The sequence below is a fragment of the Dendrobates tinctorius genome, unplaced genomic scaffold, assembly GCF_039654945.1.
Source record: "Dendrobates tinctorius isolate UK_male_01 unplaced genomic scaffold, ASM3965494v1 ptg000111l, whole genome shotgun sequence".
Lineage (NCBI taxonomy): Eukaryota > Metazoa > Chordata > Amphibia > Anura > Dendrobatidae > Dendrobates > Dendrobates tinctorius.
This window is the reverse complement of record NW_027361779.1, coordinates 18,082,411-18,108,237: the sequence shown is the minus strand read 5'-3', so window position 1 is coordinate 18,108,237 and position 25,827 is coordinate 18,082,411.

Genomic DNA, 25,827 nt, shown 5'->3' with positions numbered 1-25,827 from the left:
TCTTCGAGATTTGCTTGTAAAAAATAGATATTAAGATAAATGGAACAATTGGCTGGAATCTAGTAGTCCAGTAGGGAACTACAAGTGCAAGAATTGTCCTTGGTGCCCCTTTAACCACTTCACTATCAAGGGTGGTTTGCACGTTAACTCCCGGGCCATTTTTTACAATTCTGACCACTGTCCCTTTATGAGGTAATAACTCTGAAATGCTTCCATGGATCCCGGTGATTCTGACAATGTTTTCTTGTGACATATTGTACTTCATGCTAGTGGTAACATTTCATTCAAATAACTTGCGTTTATTTGTGAAAAAAATGGAAATTTGGCAAAAAATTTTAAAATTTCGCAATTTTCCAACTTTGAATTTTTATGCCCTTAAATCACACAGATACGGTACACAAAAAACTTAATAAATAAAATTTTCCACATGTTTACTTTACATCAGCACAATATTGGAACCAAAATTTTTTTTGTTAGGAAGTTATAAGGGTTAAAAGTTGACCAGCGATTTCTCATTTTAGCAACACCATTTTATTTTTACGGACCACATCACATTTGAAGCCACTTTGAGGGGTGTATATGATAGAAAATACCCAAAATTGACACCATTCTAAAAATTGAAGGTGCTCAAAACCACATTCAAGAAGTTTATTAACCCTTCAGGTGCATCACAGGAATTTTTTTGAATATTTAAAAAAAAAAATGAACATTTAACTTTTTTTCACAAAAAAAATACTTCAGGTTCAATTTTTTTTATTTTACCAAGGGTAACAGGAGAATTTGGACTGGAAAAGTTATTGTGCAATTTGTCCTGAGTACGCTGATACCTGATATGTGAGGGGGAACCACTGTTTCGGCGCATGGCAGAGCTCAGAATGGAAGGAGCGCCGTTTGACTTTTTCAATGCAAAATTGGCTGGAATTCAGATCAGACGCCATGTCACGCTTGGAGAGCCCCTGATGTACCTAAACAGTGGAAACCCCCCACAAGTGACCCCATTTTGGAAACTAGACCACCAAGGAACTTATCTAGATATGTGATGAGAACTTTGAACCCACAAGGGCTTCACAGAAGTTTATAACGTACAGCGGTACAATTAAAAAATCCTATTTTTTCCACAAAAATGATCTCTTCACCCCCAATTTTTATCTTCCCAAGGGTAACAGGACCCTAAAAGTTATTGTGCAATTTGTCCTGAGTACGCTGATACCCCATATGTGGGTGTAAACGACTATTTGGGCACATGGCAGAGCTCAGAAGGGAAGCATCGCCATTTGACTTTTTTGGCTGGAATTGAGATCGGACACCATGTAGCGATTGGAAAACCCCTGATGTACCAAAACAGTGGAAACCCCCACAAATGACACCATTTTGGAAACTAGACCCCCTAAGTAACTTATCTAGATGTGTGGTGAGCACTTTGAACCCCCCAATGCATCACAGAAGTTTATAACGACCGGGTGTGAAAATAAAAAAAATTGTATTTTTTCAACAAACTTGAACTTTTAGTACCCATTTTTTTATTTTCCCAAGGGTAACAGGAGAAATTGGACCCCAAAAGTTGTTGTCCAATTTGTCTTGAGTACACTTATACCACATATGTGGGAGAAAACAACTGTATGGGCACACGTCGGGGTTTAGAAGGGAAGTAGTGACGTTTTGGAATGCAGACTTTGATGGAATGGTCTGCGGGTGTCATGTGCGTTTGGAGAGCCCCTGATGTACCTAAACTATTGAAACTCCCCACAAGTGACCCCATTTTGGAAACTAGACCCCCATGGAACTTATCTAGATGTGTGGTGAGCACTTTGAACCCCCAAATGATTCACAGAAGTTTATAACGCCCGGGCGTGAAAATAAAAAAATCATTTTTTTCCACAAAAATGATATTTTTGCCCCCAATTTTTTATTTTCCTAAGGATAACAGGAGAAATTGGACCCCAAAAGTTGTTTTGCAATTTGTCCTGAGTAGGCTGATACTCTATATGTGGGAGTAAACCACTGTTTGGGCGCATGGCAGAGCTTGGAAGGGAAGGAGCACCATTTGACTTTTTCAACTCAGAATTGGCTGGAATTGAGATCAGACGCCATGTTGCATTTGGAGAGCACCTGATGTGCCCAAACAGTGGAAACCCCCCAATTATAACTCCAACCCTAACCCCAACACACCCCTAACCCTAATCTCAGCCCTAACCCTAGCCCTAACGGGAAAATGGAAATAAATACATTTTCTTTTAATTTTATTATTTTTCACTAACTAAGGGGTTGATAACGGGCGGTTTGATTTACTATTTATGGCGGTTTTTATTTTTGGCAGCTGTCACACGCTAAAAGATGCTTTTTATTGTAAAAATTGTTTTTTTATCACCACATATTGAGAGCTATAATTTTTTCATATTTTGACCCACCGAGTCATGTGAGGTCTTATTCTTTGCGGGACGAGTTGACGTCTTTATTAGTATCATTTTTGGGCATGTGACATCTTTTGATCGCTTTTATTCCGATTTTTGGGATGCAGAATGAACAAAAACCAGCGTTTCATGAATTTCTTTTGGGTGGTGCGTTTACACCGTTCCGGGTGCGGTAAAATTGATAAAGCGGTTTTATTCTTTGGGTCAGTATGGTTCCAGCGATACCTCATTAAGGGCTTTTTTTTATGTTTTGGCGCTTTTATGTAATGAAAACAATTTTATATAAAAAATAATTATTTTTGCATCACTTTATTCTGCGAGCTATAACTTTATTTTTTTGCTGATGATGCTGTATGGCAGCTAGTTTTTTGCGGGACAAGATGACGGTTTCAGTGGTACCATGGATATTTATATACATCTTTTTGATTGCGCGTTATTTCACTTTTTGTTCAGCGGTATGATAATAAATCATTATTTTTTGCTTCGTTTTTTATTTTTTAAGGGGTTCGCTAAAGGGGTTAACTAATGGGACAGTTTTATAGGGCAGGTTGTTACGGACGCGGCGATACCAAATATGTGTACTCTAATTGTTTTGTTTTTATTTCCAAAAAATGAATTTATTAGGGAATTTTTTTTTTTTTAATTTCTTTAGCGATTTTTTTTTAAATTATTTTTACACTTTTTTTTTTTCTTTTTAACTTTATTACATTGTCCCAGGGGGGACATAACTGTCCTGTGACAGATCGCTGATCTGTCACATCACAGATCAGCGATCTGTCACAGGCATAGACGCAGACTTCCTCATGCCTGCGCTTTGCAGGCACTGAGGAAGTCAGCTCCCTGCAGGCCCCCGAAGGTCCCCGTCGCCATCTTGGATCCGAGGACCTTCAGGGAAAGAGCCCCCCGCAGCAGCGCTGCACATTGCACTGCTGTGGGGGGCTCAGGGAAGCACGAGGGAGCCCCCTCCCTGCCTATGCTTCCCTTTAACCCCAGGTACACTGCGATCGTGTTTGATCGCGGCGTGCAAGGGGTTAACGTGTCGGGGGTGGTCCGTGACTGCCTCTGACACATTGTGCTTGGGTCAGCTGTGATAATCAGTTGACACCCGGCCACAATCAGCGGCACTCACCATGGGAATTAGGGCCCAGGTCACATGGACGGAATATTACGTCCAATGTAGGAAAGGGGTTAAGCTGAGTGGAAAAACTGTAAAAATGGGATCTGTGTATCACAAGGTAAAAGAATTTATCTCATGTAAAACTGCCTTTGTGGTTTACATCCTATTTTGCCCATGTGGTTTTTTCTACATTGGCAAAACAATTCGGCCTCTTTACATCAGGTTCAGAGAACATTTTAATTCAATTACCACAGGAAAAGGAGTCCCCAGCCTTATAGAACACATGAGGAAATTCCATGGTGGAAATGCGGAGGCACTGCGTTTTGCTGGTATTGAAAAAGTTTCTGCACCGCAATAAGGAGGGAATCATGATAAGCATCTTTTGCAGGTTCAAGCTAGATGGATTCTCCGCACTAAAGCCACAGGTCCATTAGGGTTAAATGAAAAGGTAGATATGGCTGTATTCCTTTGAATATTTAATATCAAAATTTTTTAATTGTATTATAGTGCTGTAGAGGGAAATGTTTTTTTATCTTGTGTTTTTTTGTTTCATGAAAGAGTTTTATTGGTAGGGGAGTCACAAGACATGCTCAGGTGAAGGGGAGGAGTTATTATTCACATATGTGTTTTACTTGCATTACCTGTATTCTGAGCATAGGACCTATTGAAGCGTATTGAGCGCGAAACGGCTGTTGTCCGTGTTCCAGCACATTGCTCCCATGCCTATGCCGATGCCTTGTGTATGTGAAATAAAGTAATTTGATTCACATGAATGGTGAGTGCCATCCTGCTTTTTCTCTTTCTCCACAACAAAACCAGATATCAATGCCCACTTTTCAGTTGCTATGTGCAGAGGCTGACCATATTACCAATGGGAAAGTTGTAGTTCGTATTCAACAACTGGCCTCTGCAGCTCACAAAGCCTTGCCAGCATGAGCAGTGTGGAGTTCCAGCACATGGTCACATCGCACACCAGTTGGTGAGCTGGCAATTACATGCTTTGTTGCAGCACTGCCAGAGCAGCGGCAGCTGTAGCTTACTTGTGGGAATGGCTGCTGATGTGGCTTTCCTAGACCTGAATCTCTGTCAAACCTGGGTAGGTTTTCATAAATCGCTGAACTACTAAGTAGAGCACATGGGCCAAGCATGGTAAGTTTGTGAGCTTACAAAGCTTCACAGCTGCTACCAGATTATGGCAATTATCACACACGACCATGCATGGTTGAAGATTCAGCGGTGAGAGCCACAGATTTGTTTGGTCTGTTGTTCCTTTCAAGAAATGTGCCACAGTGTGCGGTTTGTCTCTTAGACAAATTAGCTTCAGCAGAGCCTGTTGCCGCTTTTTTGAGTCCTACAGAGCTTCCAGCTTCCTGCTGATGTGGACAATGTGCTCTGAAATACCAAATCAAAGATGGAGGATGAGGAGGAGTGGAAGGGGATGCAGGAACTGGTGTAGGAGGTGAAGGAAACCCTCGTAGACAGGGCTGCCACCAGGAATTTCGGGGCCCCATGCTGGCAAAATTTTGGGGGCCCCCTTTAGACTCTGCCCAGGCTCCACCCCAGCCCCGCCTCCACCCATCAAACTGTCCACAGTCTCACCACCCTCTCTTGGAATAACTCCACTTCTCACCAATCACACATTAACAGTTCCCATCACCAGATCACACATATAGCGGGCAGCTTTTGTTTTGGCCAAAAGATTTTTTAAGCCGCCATCACAACACTGTAAACTCTTTTGGCCGAGCTCTACTTTACACTAACCTATTAAATATTTGTTATAATATGCAATACAATTTAGGTATATTTTTATTTACTTTTTAATTTTTAAAATGACCAATAATATCACATACAAGGGCCAAATACCACCGCACCATGTCCAGACCACATATTACTAACATAGTGACCGAATAATATCACATACAAGGGACATATACCACCGCATCATGACCAGACCACATATTACCACCACAAAGTGACCAAATAATAGCACATACAAGGGACAAATATCGCAACACCATGTCCAGACCACATATTACCACCACACAGTGACCAAATAATAGCACATACAAGGGACAAATACCGCAACACCATGTCCAGACCACATATTACCACCACATAGTGACTGAATACTACAATACTGATCAGTAATGAAAAAACACAATACTATCACAATAAGTGCCATTACACACAGGAGATCTGCACTTAGTATGCAGTGTCTGTGTACAGGTAATACAGTGATCAATGACATTATACACAGGAGCTCTGTATATAACGTACAGGTAATATAGTGATCACTGGTGACATTATACACAGGACCTCTGTATATAGTATACCGTGTATAGTGTCAGGGTATAGGTAACACACTAACTCACCAGTGATGTCACTAGGTGAAGTCCTTCATCCTTGCATTTCATCTTTCATCCAGCACATATCGCCATCATGTCTTCCAGCCAGGGCTCGTCTCTGCAGGAAACAGTTATTTAGAGCTCCGCTTGCAGAGCACATTACCGTACTTATTTTTTCCCAACTTCAACAATACACCACATGAATAAAAAAGGCGACATAGTATCACTCTACACAGTAACAGGACCTTCCCCCATTTAAAACAGTATACTCAAAAATAAATAAATACATCACTGCAGTAATAATATCCCTTAATTAGCCCCTATGGTAATAATATTCCCCATTCTGGCCCCCGTGTGTCTCATTCCTGACTTCAGCCATATGTTCTCCCATCCCATCTTCATGAGTATCCATTGTGCCCCATATGATCTCTCCATCTGTCTCCATCGTATCCATCCTGCCCCATGATCCTGCACCATGTGTCTCACATCCTGCCCCATCCTATGTCTCACATTCTGCCCCTTCCTGTGTCTTACTGCCACATTCTGCCCCCTCCTGTGTCTCACTGTCACATTTTGCCCCTTCCTGTGTCTTACTGTCACATTCTGACCCCATGCCTCACATTCTGCCACCTCCTGTGTCTCACTGTCACATTCTGCCCCCTCCTGTGTCTCACTGTCACATTCTGCCCCCTCCTGTGTCTTACTGTCACATTCTGCCCCGTGCCTCACTTTCTGCCACCTCCTGTGTCTCACTGTCACATTCTGCCCCCTCCTGTGTCTCACTGTCACATTCTGCCCCCATGTCTCGCATTCTGCCCCATCATGTTTTGTATTCTGCCCCATCATGTCCAGCAATCTGCCCCCATCATGTCCAGCAATCTGCCCCTATCATGTCCAGCATTCCGACCCCATCATATCCAGCATTCTGCTCCAATCATTTCCAGCATTCTGCCCCAGGCACCTAGGATCGCCGCTCTCAATTAAAAAAAAAAGTTCTTCTTACCTGGCCGCGCTCCAGCGGCGACACTCGCGCTCCCTCCACGCTGCTGAAGCGCGCACTCACCGGTGACTGACAGTGACGTCAGACACTGGCAACGTGCATTCTGCGGCTGACGTCAGCTGCCAGCCTCTTAGGGTCCTGTTTAGCATGCCGGTAGGGGCCCGGTGAGCGGATGAAACAGGGCTCGATGCGGGCCAACTCTGCCCACTGTGCCCTATACGCCAGTCATGGCAGTAATGCCCTGATGGCGGCCCTGCTCGTTGAATTATGGCCAGCAATTCTCGGCATCTATAACACATGTGCCATGCCAGAGTAGGACTCCACAATGTTCATTTAGTGTGCTGTCAGGGAAAAGTAGCATCCCTGGGCACAAGCGCTTATCAACGTGTCAGTCATTAAGTGGACGATCCCAGTTAGTGTGTTGGTATGGGCACGGGTATTGTTTCTCAACATCTCTGGTGCAAGGCGGGGATGCCATACTGATACCAAGGGATGGCTGTTGCCATGAGTTTGCTGAACTCCTCCTTGTCTACAAGCCTAAACAACAATATTTCCATGGCAAGCAGCTTTTGGGACTGTGGATAAGCGGCTGGGAACTTTATTTTTTGTTCCAAGGCCTGAGGTAGGGATAGCTGTACTCTGTGCTTGGAGAAGGATTTGGCAGTGCCTGATGATGATGGCTCAGAATGTGCAAGGACAGGTGCAAGTTGGGAGGCATCTGCGCCAGTGTCATGGACAGGGGATTGGCAAGCACCTAGCATAGGGGAAGAGGCAGTGGTGTTACCTACTGGCGCCAAATGTGGACCCAGTCAAGTGCTCAGATGACATATGCCTGATCAGGCTGGTGGTAGTTAAGCTCTTGGTTGGTCAGGCCCCTGGTGATCTTGGCATGGCACAGGTTGCAAATTATCATTTTTTGTCTCAGAACTCTCTTTAAATGTCCCAGACTGGAGAGCATTTAAACCTTTGACTGAGAAATTCACAAGTGGCGGGGCTCTGTGGAACTGTTGCCCACTTACTCCCCCTGATCACCCTCCTGCTTATTTCTGCCTGTTTCAATGCTGCTGATCCCTCCCCCAGCACTGCTGGCCTCACTCTGCATGGTAGCTTCCCATGCTACGCCAGTGACTTTATCTTCCATTGCCGCAACCTGGTCCTCTTGATTTTTTGACTTAACAACAACTTGACTTATCAACAATTGTGTCTCATCATCATCTAGATCCTTAGACAGAATGTCCTTGTGTCCCTCTTGAAATATGCAAAGTGAGAGGCCACAATCAAGAAATGATGATGTAAATAGTTCCTTGAATATCAGAGTCTAGGATAACTGGTCTCCTAGGACACAACATGGATGGAGGAAGGACAATTAGGTGAGGATTAAGTGATCCAGACTCTTGGCTTGTGAGATTGGACAGTGTGGAAGACAGGGTTGTGCTGGCAAGGATACTGGAATCACTATCTGCTATCCAAACGACCACCTGTTTGCACTGGTGTGGCTTCAGAAGTGGTGTCCTGTGCCCCTCTGCAAAGTGGGACAGGAAGCTATGTGTCATGAATGGTCATGTTGCTTGTGCTCCAGAAAAAGGCGCATTCGCACCTGCCTCATGTCCTCGCCCTCTGCGTGCACCATCATCAGCACTTCCACTTTCCCATCCTTTACTGCACAACTCTGAAAGTTTCTTTGATTAATTGAAACTAATTTTTGTTGATTAAAAAAAAAGTGGCCACCTGTAACAGGCCAAGCGTTTTTTTTTTTCATTTCCAACCACTGTAATTTCACACAAAGCATGTTAAGATGTATGGATGACAATAGTCAATTTTTGGCACAAAAAATGTGGTCATCTGTAGCAGATAAAGCATTTTTTTAAAATGTCAAACCAACGTAATTTAGCACAAAGCAGGTTAAGTTGTATGGATGACAATCGTCAATTTTTGAAACAAAATAAATTTGGTCACCTTGAGCAGGCCGAACGTTTTTCTTTTTTTATTCCAAACCACCATAATTTCACCCAAAGCATGTTAAACTGTATGGAAGAAAATAGTCAGTTTTTGAAACAAAAATTATTTGGCCACCTGTAGCAGGCTAAGAATTTTTTTTTAAATGTCAAACCAAAGTAATTTCATACAAAACAGGTTAAACTGTACGGTTAACAATAGTCGATTTTTCAAGGAAAAAATTTGGTCACCTGTAGCATGTTAACTGTTTTGTAAAAATTTCAAATCATGGAAATTTTACACAAAGCAGGTTAAACTGTAGGGCTGACAATACAGTCAATTTTTTCAGCCACACTTCCTGATCCAGCAGCTGTCCCTATGCTAAATGCAGAATGTATCGCATAGAAAAAGCAATGCACAAGGTTAGCCCTAAATGAGGACTTTTAATATGATGGTTTAGCAAAGTATCGCCACTAGAGGACTCTGATTCCTAAGGCTATGTGCACACGTCCGGAATTCCCACGGAAATTTCCACAGTAATTCCGCAACTTCCTGCTGCGGGAAATACACAAGAAATCCTCATGCGTAATTCCAGTGTATTTTCCTCGAAAAACTAGCGTTTTGCAAGCATAATTAGCTTGCAGAATACCAGCGTTTTCCAAGCGATCTGTAGCATCGCTTGGAAAACTGATTGACAGGTTGGTCACACTCGTGTGACTAACTTTTTACTATTGAAGCTGCCTATGTGGCATCAGTAGTAAAAACAGAAAGTTTAAAATAATAAAAAAAAATTAAAAAATCGTGTTATTCTCACCTTCCAGCGTACCGCGCAGCATCCCCAGGCCTCAGCCTTGCTCCCGGCATCTTCCGGTTCCAGCGATGCCTTGCGACAATGACCTTTGATGAAGTATCGGTCTCGCGAGACCGCTACGTCATCAAAGTTCATTGTCGCAAGGCATCGCTGGGACCGGAAGATGCCGGGAGCGTGGCTGAGGCCTGGGGAAGCTGTGTGAAACGCCGGAAGGTGAGAATATCGCTATTTTTTATTTTAATTCTTTTTTCACAGGATTATGGTACCCAGGGCCTGGGTATCATCCGCTCATTTTCCGCTTACTTTGCGCATGGTGGGCATAGCCACATGCAGAAAGTAATCGGAACAATGCATTCCTATGTGTGCGGAATTCCCGTGATTCCACACAAAGAATGAGCATGCTGCGTATTTTTCCGCAAAGCCATTCTGCCACGGAAAAATACACAGCATTAGCACAGTATGTGCGGAATGCCATTTAATACAATGGGTTGCTGATTTTATGCACTTTTGCTGCGTTTTCGTGGCAAAAAAATGCAGCAAAAACGCATAAAATCTGTGGGAATTCTGGACGAGTGCACACAGCCTCAAACTATGCACACAGGTTGGGACAACTACTCCCTCCAATCAGCACTGTCCTCGAGTTGTGCAATGGCTTCAGTGTGCTGAGCATGGTGGTGCTGGTCCTTTTATAACTTTTGATAAGGTATTGACTCCAGCCAATCACAATAATGCCACCACCAAGATGGCTACGCTATTACAGTGACTGGCAGGCAATCCCTGCAAGTATATTGGCTGTGTAATAAGTGACAAACATGTGGAGCAGGGAATGGAGCATTCAATCTGAGCACCAGCCAATGCTCAACAAATGCCGAGCATACCAAACCAATAAGATACTTGAGTGATATCCCACTATCACCGAGCATGTTCAATCATCACTAGTATACACATTTAGTTTTCAGATATCTGTTAGATTAAGGCTGGTTTCACACTTGTGGTTTTTTTGGCGCTTTTTTTGCGCAAAGAAACGCATGTGTTTTTTCCTATAATATACATGGGTGCGCATACACATGCGTTTGTATGCATTTGTATACACATGTGGTTTTTTGTAGTGTGCGCTCGGGCGCACAAAATGCATCTTGTTGCATTTTTTGTGCGTACGACTTGTCCCAAAAAAACACATGCGCACGCAATGTGCACAAAATTAACCCAAAAACCCATTATAGTCTAATGGTGCGCTGACTTGCGCATGGTAATGCGCACATCAGCGCAAAAAAGCATGCTTTTTTTAAAAAAAGGCATGCGCAAAAACACAAAAAAAGCACACAAATGCATGATGCGTTTTTCATGTGCATATGCACTGTGCACGGTGCGCAGCGCAAAAAAACGCAAGTGTGAAAGTAGCCTTATATGTTTTTTTTTTTGCTCATATGTGAAGATCTGAGGTTGTGGGTTGTAATAATCACTTAGACAGGTTAACGATGCAACTATTTTCTACTCCTTACATCCGTGGTTTTAAAAAAACTGAGTAGATGGCCAAAATACATTGCCTCCAGTCCACAAAATCCTCTGACTAGGGGTTGGTATTCCCAATGCCTCCATACCAGGTGATACTCACTGTCTCCCAACTTTTGGTTTGCCCACAGATTTTGTATCTCCCGCCAGTATAGTCTATAGTCACAGTCAATGTTCTTCTAGATGACAGGTAACACAATTGACGCCCATGTATGCAGCAGCAACAGTCCTTAAGACAGTTCCTGAAATCCAGATGACAAATCCCTTAACATTAGCACGTGTGTCCAGCCCAGCCGGCAACCGATCTCCAAACTCTATAGGCCATTAATCCATGTGCCCTAGGACAGCATCCTAGATCCTCTCCCTTCATTGTCACTCTCCAAACTCCCTGACTAAACATGTGGCTTCTTCCTCTCTCCCTGGTATCTGCATCCTGAATGGGCAGAAGTGTTCATACCCCCGCCCTTAAACATTTGTTTTTAGCACAAAGAATGAAGAATACTCCAGAAGCCCATCCATCTAATCTTGCATGTGAGAACCCCTGTGGTGACAGCTCCCCTGGGTCTACTATCACCAACCACACAATGAGCCTAGTGGCTGGAAAAACAGTGGCATGAGGCCCCTGAGATACTGATGAGATTAATAAAAAGATTGCTTTACATTTACCTTTAGCATTCTCCTGCATGACCTTGTGTATACATAAGATCCAACCAGCATGTGTCACGGAGTGACTGACCAGTGTGACACGACCCAATGATTGGTCAGTCACCAAACGGCACAACAACACAACACCAATGGAATAGGGAAGAAGAAGGCCCTGACAATAGGGAATAAGGGACGGTCACCTCCTGAGCTCCAACCTGAGCCTGTTCTCACCTAACACCCTATGCAGGTCCTTCCCCCTGCCGGCGATAGGATACCTCATCCCTATTTGTCACCTAGATCAGCCCTGGCTAGTTCACTAGCCGGCAAGGAACTCTAGCCTCACCTCTGCAGATAAAACACACAGGGGGAAGTGACGAACATCAAAGGGACAAGGTAAAAAAATACAACACTTAGCTTGTGCACATCACTGCTTAACTCCACACCACAGATAGCACAGCAACAGGACTCCAAACACCAGACACCAGACTTGGCTGACACCCTAGAACTGCTTCTGACAAGGTTGGTCTCCTAAGAGGAACTGTATCACCAACAGTCAGCTGATGCAACAGGTGACTGTTATGATTGGGTCACTAAGGAGGAAAGCAAGACCAAGCTAAGCCACAGAAAACCAGAGAGGTTGGTAACTAAGCGGATTGCAGACCCCTGATCCTATCCACACAACTAACAGTAGCCGTGGAGCATACCTACGATGATTCTAGATGCCTTGACACAGCCAGAGAACTAAATAAGCCTAAAGCAAGAAAGGGGAAATCTAAACTGCCCGAGAGCAGACCCCAAAGGAATAGATAGCCCCCAAATATATATTGTCAGTGAGACAAGATGAAAACACAAACGCGGGTAGGAAAATTGGCTGAGCAAACGATGGGGCCCAAACTAACTAGACAGGAAAGGAAAGACACTGTCTGCAATCATGCAAAAAACCCTGCAAAAAATGCCCAACATATCGGATAGAGAAAACACTGAAGTCACTAGACTTCGCCCACTATATCAGCACTTTGGTATATTCTGAAAGCAGAGCAAAGAGAGGCCAATCTAATAAGGGACAAAAACAAACTGGCACAAACAGTAACATAAGGATGGAAATTCAGCACAGCCCCAGCTGGGGCTGGCTGACCACACAAAACTGAAATCGACAAAACCAAATCAAATGTGAACAATAGCAAAAGAACACTTAGCTTGAGCATGCAGGGACTGAGCTGGAAACTTAGACCTCAGGAGGCAGGAAAAAAATCACCAGCAGGGACAGAGGGAGTCGGTTGTCTTAAATCCAATCAGAAACTCCAGATGTCCAATGGTCTCCTCATTATCAGGTGGCAGACCTCTGTTAATTAGATCTGCTCCATTACCTCCTGTAACCACCAGAGGGAGCCCGGAAAGAGAACTCGCGACCCCTCTGTCAATATAACCAGCTCCACTACCTTCACTAGTAACCAGAGGTAGGCCAGTAAGTGAATTCACAATAGGCAACCTTTTAAAGGATGTGGGAATGGACTCCAACAACATCAGCTGACCCAGCAGCACGGCAGTATCACCAGCATGCCAACGGGGAAAAACTGCATTTAACCCCCACTGGCCTGAAAGGAAAAAGTTTTAATGTGAGAGGAACCAGAGCTGCCACAAATCCAAAAATGGATCCTGACAGCACGTCTTCCTCCGCTTACTGTCACTGAATGGAAACATTGATGCCTGATCCTGAACTGACGAGCAAGCAAATCGCTAATAAAACAAATCAAGCAAATCTCTAAGGTTATGTGCCCACAATTCTATTGAACACATGTAAATCCGCATGTGTTCACTGAACACATCCGCATTTAATGCATTCAATACATTTCTCTTGTAATTTCTTTGGTGGAGACTAGCATATCCGCAAGTGAAATTGACATGCTGTGGTCTTGAAAGATGCGCTGCATGTCAGTGTCCGCAGGTGTTCCTCAGGCAACTATGCATGCATAGTGGACATGGGATTTCTAGAAATCCCATACACTATGCTGTTACAGCTGGCCGCTGCAGGTTTAACGTTGCATAAATATGCAGCATCAAACCCGCAGCAGTTCTTGATCCTGGGCACACACCCTACTAAAACACAACAATAATATCGACGTAACCGGTGCACAGTGCTGGAAAAAGTCTACATCCCTTAGAGCCGTGGACTCTGCTCTACCTGCATTGGTTCAATAGTCTTTAGTAAGTTGCCAGTTCCTCCCATTATTCAATGACTATGGTACCTCGAACAAATCTAAATTAACATTGTAAACTGTTACATCACCTGCATACAGTTCAATATTCCAAATAACTGTTTTTTTTAGACACAAAGCATAAAATACTTGATTGCTCTAGAGGAATGAGTCATGATAAAATTGTTAGAAAATGTTCATTTTCATGTGCATGTGTCTTAGGACTGGAAGGAAAAGTTTATAATGATCAAATGCACTGAAATTTTTAACTAAGTGCTCAAACAGTGGCAAAACTGATTTTTTTCTAACAAGACCTACTTTTAACTTACTTTGATACAAGGTGGCACAAAGTCAAGGGAGAAGTTGAAACAAGCTTCAAATTAATATTTGAAAAAGGGCACCCAGTACTTTTGATGTGGCGCCCTTCATGCAAATTATGCAGTATAAAAAAAATCCCAGAAGGAAATATATTGCTTTATTCTCATAGCGCTCTTTTTTCTGGTTTGGAATAATGAACTTTTAACTCTCCCTCTGCAGCCCTGTAAAGCTTTTTATAAGAAAGTATTATTCAGTAGGTGATGAATATTTCTATAATATACACTTTTTCTCAGTTCTGTTGATTTTTATGCATTTTCTATTGAAAGTGAAGGAACCATATTAGGTAACATGATGAACAAAAATCGGCACAGTTTATTTGCTACTTTGCATAAGCGATTTGTTCTTATAAGGAACTAGCTGAAGAGCCCGGTGTTGCCTGGGCATAGTAACCAACTGTGGTTAGCTATAGCAAATTATAAAGATTATATTGCACATATAAACAGTACATCTAATCCTATACTGTGTGATACTGACTGCTGAGCTGTGTATCTAATCGTATCCTGTGTGATACTGACTGCTGAGCCATGTATCTAATACTATCCTGTGTAAGGGTACGTGCACACGCTGCGGAATCCACTGCGGATTAATCCGCACGGATTTTGCAAAAACCGCAGATAATCCGCAGGTCAAAAGACCTGGAAGATTCACATGTAAGAATGGCGTTATTCCATTTTAACATTGAACGCATTGTGCTATTATGCAAACATACTTCATGAAAAGGTTTTTTTTTCATATTTTTCATAAATTTAAAGGGAGTCTGTCAGCACAAAATAACTGCTCAAACCAAGCACAGCACCTGGCGGGGAACAGAGCCAAAATCTAAATTGAAGCTTCTGTATCCAAATGTATTGTCATTTTTGTTGTTGTTTATTCAAATATCCTAATAAGGTGCACCCTTGGCTTGGCCAAGCAGATCAGTAGACTTTCCCAGCTACACCTTTTCCACTTATTTCTGCCCTCCACTGGCTCCTGTAAAGTTACAGCTGTCAATTAAGGAAGGGCTGGGTGGGAGAGAGAGAAAACAAATAGGTAGGAAGATATATTGTACTGCTTGGCCAAAAGAGCTCTGAACAACTTATAAGCCTATTTGAATAACGATCAATGCTTGCAGTCCAACAAACGTATCTCCTGAAGTACTGTTATGAGGTTGGTGGAAATGATCCGATGAGCACATGCGCCGCTACGTCTGCAGCCGGACACCATTGAGCGCTCTGCATAATTTTTAAGCAGCGCTCTGACTGGCCCATCTCTGATAGAAAAAGCCCTCCCAAGCCTCTGTAGAATACGCCCCAAGCCTCTGTAGAATCCTTGGCATTTTTTCTCTTTGACAGGTTGGGTTGATGATCTTTGCTCTAGCAATATTAACCGGGCTGTGCAATTTCTTCGGATAATCTTCAATACCCGCCTATATAGTAGCACTCATTTATTATAATGGGACCTCCCCACCTATTTATTTAATTGTTTATTTATTATACTTAGCCAAGATATTATGCTGTTTTATTGGTGGGCACATAGTGAGATCTTTTTCTGCTCAATTATCTTTATCTGGTTTGTATTTACAAATTCATTATCCTGGGTGTTACGCTTGTGCCCCCTTCTGATGTTTTTTTGTGAATATGTTCTGTACCTCCAATTTTAAGTATATTTTAATAGGTATCAATAAAAGATTAATTTTTTAATATTAGCTTTTGTGGATCTCTTCACTGGGTCTGGTATTTATTAACAGCAGGGTCCGTTTTGGTATTTTTGATTTTTTTTTTAAAGTGCCACTTATTTGTATTGTTTGGGACTAATTTCCTGTTTAGTTGAGAAACCAGCCTGCCCATTTATTTCCAGATAACCTCAGTAAAATTAACTGCTAGAATGCCAAATGTCTGCAATGCTGTAATTGCTGCAAAGGGAGCATTCTTTGATGAAAGCAAAGTTTGAAGGAGAAAATTATTATTTCAAATAAAAATCTTTTTTTTCGAACCTTGTTAATGTCTGGACTAGATTTTAAATTCATTTGGCAACTCATTTGATTAATAAAAGTATGAGTTTTCATGGAAAACACAATTGTCTGGGTGACCCCAAACTTTTGAACGGTAGTGTACATATGTGTCTTTTTATATAGTGTATCTAAACTTCTGGTTTCAACTGTATATATATTTAATTAGATATGCCCTGTCTGGTATTGGTATTCTGAACTGACACCAAATTGTAAGCAGAAAAGCGGACTTGTTTTGTTGATGTTTTCTGATTTAGAAACAATTCATGACATGTAGATAAGATATTGTTGCATGTTTTATGTTCTGTTCTTGCAAATATTCTATCAGGAAAACTATTCACCCACTTTCCCTGACAGCTGTCAAGGGAGAACTGCCATGTTTATATTATATATATCAGAAGTGCATAATGAAAATTCTGTATTGTTAAAATTTGCGGGACTGCAATGTGTGTCTATCCCTTTAAACGACAGATAGATATTACATATGATATTACAATACGAATCCAAAAGGAGGTCTACTGCAGCCAAATGGGACTTAATGATAGAAATGACTTGTTGTTCTTTTTGTAACTGTATACTTTGTTTTCAGTATTTTTCATTTGTGTTGCGTCCAGTACACTATAAGCTAAGCAGGCTTGATGGGTGATGAAAGGGCACTTTCACAATCTTCCATAAAGCCTTTTATGGGATTGTTATGTGTCACAAAGAGGTCTGTTGGCCACAATACATATTTTTTAACACTGAGCTCCAGCACTGTGACAGCGTTTTAGACCTATGGACTGCAGTATGGAATTGCTGCTGGATTAGTGTCAGATAAATTTCTATCGGTTTTACTGCCTGGACTGAGCGTACAATGTAGGCAGCATTGTTAGCTGCTGATTTTGATTCATACCAATTCATACTGTTTTAAGTTGTGGTATATGAGCTTTAATATTATTTTTAACAGACACTGTTTTGTTCATCTGATTTAAAATGGAACATGACAGTTGATTCATGCTGTCTAAATCAGGTTTCTCCCTGTATACAGTATGCATAGATAGCGACATGTCTGTCAAGGGTAGCTGGGCAGGGAGAAGTCTCAGAGGATCTCTTGGATATATCATCCAATTCGCAAAGCCATTAGACAGCTTTTCACAGTATGTTTCCTCTTAATCCCTGCAGTGTCTTTGGTACCGTTACACTTAGCGATGCACCAGCGATCCCGACAACGATATGGATCGCTGGTGCATCGCAAAGTGGTCGCTAGTGAGCTGCCACACAGGCAGATCTCACCAGCGACATAGCAGCGGTCGGGGGTCGCTACTTACCTGTCAGACACGGCGATCCTGACGTCCTCCCGCCCGCATCCACGCGTCGCTCGTCAGCGCCACAGGAAGCCCAGCAGGAAGCGCCCGACGAGAAATGGTCCAGGACGTTCTCGCGCGACCAGCGATGAACAGCGGGGGAGCCGGTAGGAGGTAAGTATCAGACATAACGATATCGCTAGCAATATCGCTATAACGTCACAAAATTGGTGACGTTACAGCGATATTGCTAGCGATATCGCTATGTGTAACGGGGGCTTTAGAGTAAATCATACATGGATGAAAAAATCTAAATTGCACTGCCCAAAGTTGGGGCAGCATGAGTTAGCTGCATCTTGTTTTTAAAGCTATTGGGATGTAATAGAGGCAATATTTTAATATTTATTTTTTTTATTTGCAGGCTGAATGAATTCCCAATCCAATATCTTGATATCTCAGTAAACTACTGTGATATATCTAATAGCTTTTAGTGGTTTTTTGGGGTAGGAGTAGCAAGGATTGCACTCAACTCCTCAACCAGTAGGATTTGGTTAATGAGCTGCTCACTGTCTATAGCCGTATATACATTTATTATATTTTATATCTGATCTTGTTGTATTCTTTATGATTTACAGTATAGGTCCCTCCTTGTTTAATACTTTTACAAGTTGTTTATGACTCAAGTAAAATGTAAAAACAAGCATGATGTATGAAGATTTAATTAAAACAAATAAGTCACTAGAATCTCAAAAACTCTTCTTTGAAAGCAAAAGCCAAGTATAAAAAAATGACACCAGGTGTATGTTTTGTCTCTTCATTATGTTTGACCTTTACAACACACTTCAAAGAAACATAATATTTTGTCTATTTAAACCTTTAAGTTATTGCCAGAACGATGTGTCTATGTCAACTCAAGAACAACGACAAATCATTTTTGCAGCCCATGATGATATCTGCCAAACATTTATTAAAGTAGGCGACTCCGGAGCTTCCCAAAGGAGCATATCTTATAATTAAACAGGTAGTGAAACATGTGTTTCAGTTTTCTAGCCTGCCTGAGCTTTGGGTGAAAGGGTAGAGACTGAATCTTTTTCAGATAAAACATATTAAATATGATATTTTGTGGTTTGCGGTTTCAGTCTTCTCGGGAGATTTCTCCTTTTAACAACCTTCAATTTGACAGATAAAGCACAAGGTAGTAATCATTACTGAAATGGATTTTCTAGCACTACTGGACATCACTTCTAGAAATCAATAATCATTTGAAAGTAACAGGGTGATTAAATGGCGGTTGTATTTTCCTTCATGTTGAGTTGTTGTTTTATTTTCTATTTTGATTTACAGACGCACATCATGATCCATAAATAATCAGGACCAGTGAGTGATTTATATAACGAAAGCAGTAAAAATCTAATTTTCATTTTGCAAACATTAATCTTTCAAATGGAGTTTTGTAAACTTGAAGTAATGTCCTACACTTATGTAATTGTTGGAAGACTTTTTTTATTGTGCATTTTGCTGTTTTTCTAAGGTTTGGCTTTTAACCAATTAATGTGAGGGATATTGTGACCTAAGGTGCACAAACATACTTTAGCAAGTTTTACTCTGTGCTCTTAAAAGCACTGTAACATTTTAGTACATTTTTTTGTGGTTTATTTGTTACGGTCTTTTAAAGAAAGACTTTTTTTTATTAAGTTTAACTTTGTTTTTTAGACCTTGGCTACAGTACTTTGTAGCTACTTCTCATGCAACTCTTTAAGAGGCTATCTCATGAAGACAACACTTGTCCATATGCTGTATGAATCCCCACAAACATTAGATAGCTGTCAGCTGAATAATAATTTACCTGACATAGGAGCTGTAGGCTTGGCCGAGCACTTCTGTGTTCTTTTTGAGAGAGTTACTAGAAGAATCATCTGGTATCAGCTTATCTTTGAGAGAACAAGAGAATGGCTTTTGGAAATCCAATGGGTTGGACCCTTCTCCTTCCAACACCATCAAAGAAGCCATCGTTACACATTAGACTCTCGGCCGATCCCGATGAATATGATTCAGCCGACTTTAGTCTACTGTATGTGGAGTCCTTTAGTGAATACCTCTCAAATTAGTTGACGTCCAATAACTAAGATAGGTTTACATTCCAGCAAGCCAAGCATATCCAAATTTCATATAGGCAGTTATTAATTTTAATGCTTGATATGAAATCCAAAATTTTACCTGCAGCAGCAAGGCAAAAGTTCAACTGTAAATGATTGCTGTTTTTCAAGGGTTTTATGTATTTAGTCAATGTATTCTAGGTTGTTGAGAGTTGCAGTTGTGCAACATCTGGAGAATGACAGGTTAGAGCATACTGATATAGACTGTCATAACTTCATTTCTAGTATGACAATAGACTGCATGGATGCTTAAAGGAAATTAAATGTTCTTGCCCTTGCATGTTGCTTAGACTGGTTTCACATTTGCATTTTTTGCGCTGCATTTTTGCGCATACGTGCACATGCGTTTTTTACCTATATTTATATTGGCATGCGCATGTATGCGTTTTTCGTGCGCTGCATTTTTTTAAGATGTGCGTCCAAAATTTCCAGACGCTACATATTGCATTTTTTGGTCCGCCCAACCGTTTAAAAAAACGCATGTGCACGTATGCGCACGTTTTGCGCAAAAAATTAACATTATTGTCTATGAGTGCGCATACGTGAGCATGCAAGTATGCTTTTTTTTGCGCATGCTTTTTTTTGGTGTCCATTGGTTAAACAAGTTATAAAAAACCCCAAGTGCAAAAAATTCATGTCTGTATAAAAGTAAGTGTCTGCCAGAACTGTACCACAACTACAGAGACAGCCTGGAGAGCAGACAGACTGCAAAAAAAGACACCATTTTCAATTCCAGCTTCAGCGGCAAGAATGTGAGTATTATTACATCTAAAAATGTATTCCTGTCCTTTTAAATTGGATACGTACTAATGCTTTGTATTATTTTTACATGCAGTATGTCTTCGGAATATTCACCATCCCGGCAGGAACAGGCGCAAGCAGACCGTGAGGTGATTATTTCCGTGCGTTTGGTAAGTATATCTGCTGCTTCTCAAAATGTCTAACGTTTGTTGTTTTTTTTCAGACATTGTCATCTTCAGCGGACGCGACTAGTGAGGCTGAGCAGCAGAAGCAGCCAAGCCAAGTCCCGGTGGTGATACGGAATGTAAGTATCAAATGATTTGTAATGTCCTTTATTTTTTATCTTCAATCTTTCCTCTTTTCTGGATCTTTTTTAACTTTTTATTGACACAAAATTCAAATATTCTAATGAATGTTTTTTGTCTAGGTTCCACAACGGGATGAAGACGTCTACCTGGATAATGAGCACCTTATCCGCCTGGTCCAGGAGTGTGCCCCGTTGTGGGACAGCCATGACCGGTTGTATAAGGACAATGTGTTGACCAGTCGGCTATGGAATGAGGTGGCCGCAGCGTTGATGGATGGCTGGGACAGTGCCACTGCAACCTCCAAAAAGGCGCTTAGTAAGTATTTCCCTGCTCTGTTATGCCGCAGTGACTATTGTCCTTGATGGCACTGTTGTGTTTCGTGCTAGATATATTCTAGCAGGAAACCCAACAGTGTCATCTGGCTCAACAGTGACTGCTTTGGGTATTGTATTGCAGTATTGTGCCGCATTGACTTGTTCGTGATGGCACTGTTGTGTTTCCTGCTAGATATATTCTAGCAGGAAACCCAACAGTGTCATCTGGCTCAACAGTGACTGCTTTGGGTATTGTATTGCTGTACTGTGCCGCATTGACTCTTGTTCGTGATGGCACTGTAGGGTTTCGTGCTAGATATATTCTAGCAGGAAACCCAACAGTGTCATCTGGCTCAACAGTGACTGCTTTAGGTATTGTATTGCTGTAATGTGCCGCATTGACTCTTGTTCGTGATGGCACTGTTGGGTTTCGTGCTAGATATATTCTAGCAGGAAACCCAACAGTGTTATCTGGCTCAACAGTGACTGCTTTGGGTATTGTATTGCTGTATTGTGCCGTATTGACTCTTGTTTGTGATGGCACTGTTGGGTTTAGTCATAGCATATATCATGCATCATACACAATTGTTAAATGTTGTTTGTTTGTTTTTCCAACAGTGAACAAAGTCCGAACACGTTGGCGCTCGATCAAGGACCGCTTTAACACTGATGTTCGTGCTGAGGGTCAGGTTCGCAGTGGTTCAGCGGCAAGGACCAGAACAAAATACCAGCACTGTCAAGCTTTGCAGTTCCTAAGACCGGTCCTTGCCACCAGAGCGTAAGTATTATAATTTTGGGGTTTTTATTTTTATTAATCTGTTTTTCTATTCCACAGCTGATGCTTCTTGTAAATGCATGATAGTAATGTTTTTCCTTTCTTCAACAGCACCTGGAGCAGCACCCTGCAACCTGGCCCTGAAGCGGTCCTTCAACGGACGACCTCGGACCTGTCTCAGCCATCCGACAGCCAGGAAGCACCTTGCATGTCTGGAACACGGACAGCTGCTGACCAGGAAGCTGGTCAATCAGGTGTTTCCCTGTCCCAGCTCTCTGCCACTGGTTATGCGGCACTACCCGCCAGTGGCAGAGGGCCTTGGACAGGAATGTCTTGCCTGAGTTTATGCACTTGAGCGAGGCCTTTAATGCCAGCCTCAAGTCGCTGTCAGACAGATTGGAAAATGGTTTTTCTAATGGAACGTGGTTTTAACCACATGGAACACCGCTTCCACTCTGTCGAACAGCGCCTTGACTGTCTGGAGGCCGACCTCAACAGACCAGCGCATCTTTTTTTAGTAAAATTGAAAAGGGCATGGCGGAAGACCTTAGTCCTGAGCAACAGCTGAGTGTGTTACAGGCCTGCAACAATGCTTTCTTGCAGGCTATGCAGCATAATCGGTACGGGCAGCAGTCAGTGGTGTCATTTCCAACTGTGCCACTATTGACTCGCTTCACCTCACTACCGACTTGTGCTGCATACCACTGCACGGACACCTCTATTCAAAGCCAGGACACCCACCATTACACCACCACAAGTCTGAGTGCTGCTGGTCACTTCACCAATATCACCATGGCAAGCGCTGCTCCTGTCTGGAGCACCACCGCCACCCACATGCATGCTTGGAGCACAGCCACCGTGACCACTCCTCAAATGTGGAACAGCCCTGCCACCAGCACTATTACATGTACTAGCCCTGCCACAACCACTCCGCAAACATGGACCATCACTGCCGCCACCAGTCCTCCTGCAAGGACAAGCACTGCCACCACCACCACAGAGCATCAGCAGCTGTCATAGCAGCAGCAGCCACAGCAGCAGCAGCAGCCACAGCAGCAGATGGGGGACCTACATTCCTTATTTGCCACAAGTTCCAGGCAGGGCCAACAATCAAGGCGGGCATTGGGCCCAAGGAGGTCCAGGCAGGCCAGTTTAAGGAGACAAAAAACTCTTAGAACCACTGTCGCTGATCCTCTGTCCTCTCCTCCTAGTGTGTCTAGTTCCATTCACATCACTGGCCTCCCTTCGCCCACAAGTTTTGTTGCACCTTCCCCTAGAACACCTTCATCCACTATAAGCTGTTCATCTTCACTGCACACCTCCAACGTACAACCATCTGCCACCAAACGCCGAAAAAAATAAAGTTTTTTTATTATTCTTTTGTTTAAAAATAAATTTGAATTTCTGGTTTACCATAACAAAGTTTGATTAATATTTTTTGCGCCGTCTACACACACTGCGCCTTCAACTTTGCAAGGTGTCAAAGTGTTTTGAGGATGAGCTGTTTTTACCATCCTCATTTCACTTGTTATACTAGGCGAGGGTGATGATAGATATACAGTACCTTGTAATTAACAACATACTCTTATTAAGTGTGTGTTCAATCAACTCATGGCCTATGGCCAATACCAAGGCCTAGTATCATAACTATTTATCAATCATGGGCAGGTTAATACACATATGATTTTGAACCTGCAGCGTTGCTTCGTACCAATATATTTCACGAAAACTAGCGATGCTGCAGGTTAACTCGTATGTGTAGTTACCTGCCTAGGTGTGAGATCATTAATTCACAGGTATACATGGGAAGTTGTTTATTTTAATGGAGTGTAAACAGACATAGTGCACTCACTCGGTACAGGTATCAAAATAGGTTTTTTATTAACATACACACACAAAAACATTTTTACACCATTTCATCTTGCCAGTGCACTCGTCCTACATCAGAGAAAAAGTAGGCCGCAAATTGGTCCCTCATTTGGCCAACTTCAACGGATGACCTGAAAGGGTGCTGAGTGAATTCAGGCAATGGGTTGGGAGCAGCATCATCGAGTTCAAAGGTCGGGTGCTCTTTAGCCATCACAAAATTATGTAGAACCACACACGCTTTCACCACCTCATCCACTGTTTCAAGTTTAAGATTAATGGCTGTGCCGAGAATTCGCCATCTGGAGACAAGAATCCCAAAAGCACACTCTACAGTTCTTCTGGCCCTGGTCAGCCTGTAAATAAAGATTTTTTTTGGTGTGGTCCAAGTCACGGCTGGAGTAGGGTTTCAGTAGGTTTGCACACATTCGAAAAGCCTCATCCCCAACCATTACAAAGGGCAGTGGCGGAGCTTCAGTGTGGGGAAGAGGCCGTGGCATAGGGAAATTAAATTGGTTGCCATACAACCTCCGGCCCATGTCTGAGTTTTTAAAAGCCTGGGAGTCATTACCACGGCCAAATGCTCCAATGCCAACTACTACAAACATACATCCGGCATCCGCAATGGCCATGAGTACTGTTGAAAAGTACTTTTTGTAATTATGATACTCCGGTCCAGTTCTTTTGGGTTTGATGATCTGTATGTGTTTCCCATCCAACGCTCCCAAACAGTTGGGGAAATTGCATACTGTCCAGAATTTCTCAGCAATTTCCATCCTCTTTTCAGCGGTGGGCAGGGGCATAAATTCTGGACAAAGAACGTTCCAGAGAGCCCAGCAGGTGTCCGCAACAATACCAGACAAGGTGGAGATTCCAATACGGTACTGGAAGTGTAGTGAAGATAGGGTCTCTCCAGTCGCCAGGAATCTGTGAAACAGAGAAAGAAGTAAAATTAATATTTCTGTATATGGTTTTTTAAAACAATAAAAAAATTAGTACATTCACGAATAATAATTAGGCCAGGTTGAGAATAATACATGTCACAAAAAAAATGCAGACACCCCCCCTTGGTTTTTAAATATTACGTACCGCAATGTCACCAGGAGCCGTTCCTCAGGAGGAATCGCACGATGGAGCAGTGTGTCCGGTCTCCGGATGGATTCTTGGACACGAACAAGCAAATCACTGAAACTTGCTTGGGACATCCGGATATAATCTGTAAATTTCTCTGGGTTTGCCTGTAGCTCACTGTAGAGGGTGTGGTATGCCCCACGGCTCTCCCGGAGTTCAACAATCGGATGTATCCACAAACGCCGCCGCTGCCATCTTCACTGTCTCTCTCTCTTCCTTTGTTCATGGCAAGCAACTGCATATGCCCTAGCCATCGCGATGTCCAAATCCAAGTTGAAGTGAAAACTCTTCCAGCGCAGATCCATGTTGACACGAGAAAAATCAAGCAAATGTGAAGAATACGGCTGGAGACAGGGTCTATATATTACCATACCACACCGCCACTGATGTCCCATTGGTGGTGTGTGTTGCAAGATTGTTATCTAGATTTCTTTTTGTGGGAAGACAATGTCCAAAAAAACGCAAACGCATTGAAAACGCATAGAAAACGCATACAAACGCTGCTTTTTTTCTTCATGCGCACAAAAAATGCTGGAAAAAAAAGCAGCGTTTGTATGCTTTTTTTATGCGTTTGTATGCGCAAAAAGCGCAGTGCAAAAAACGCAAGTGTGAAAGTAGCCTTAGAATGTTTGGTTTTAGCTTGTACTGGGGAATTCACACATTGCAGTTCCTTAATGTTTAATATAAGTTATAATACTTTTGTATTTTAAGAGCTCTATAAACTATTGCGAACAAACAAATATATTTTAATTATAGGAACCATTACTAATTATTTTAATCATGATGTGTTTTTGATAGAGCATACACATGTATCTGAGAAAGAGCTGAAAGCAGGATATCAAGTGACCCTCATCATACAGCCCATCTCTGGCAATAAGGTATATTGCTGCAGCGGTAATAACACTCTTCCATGGCAC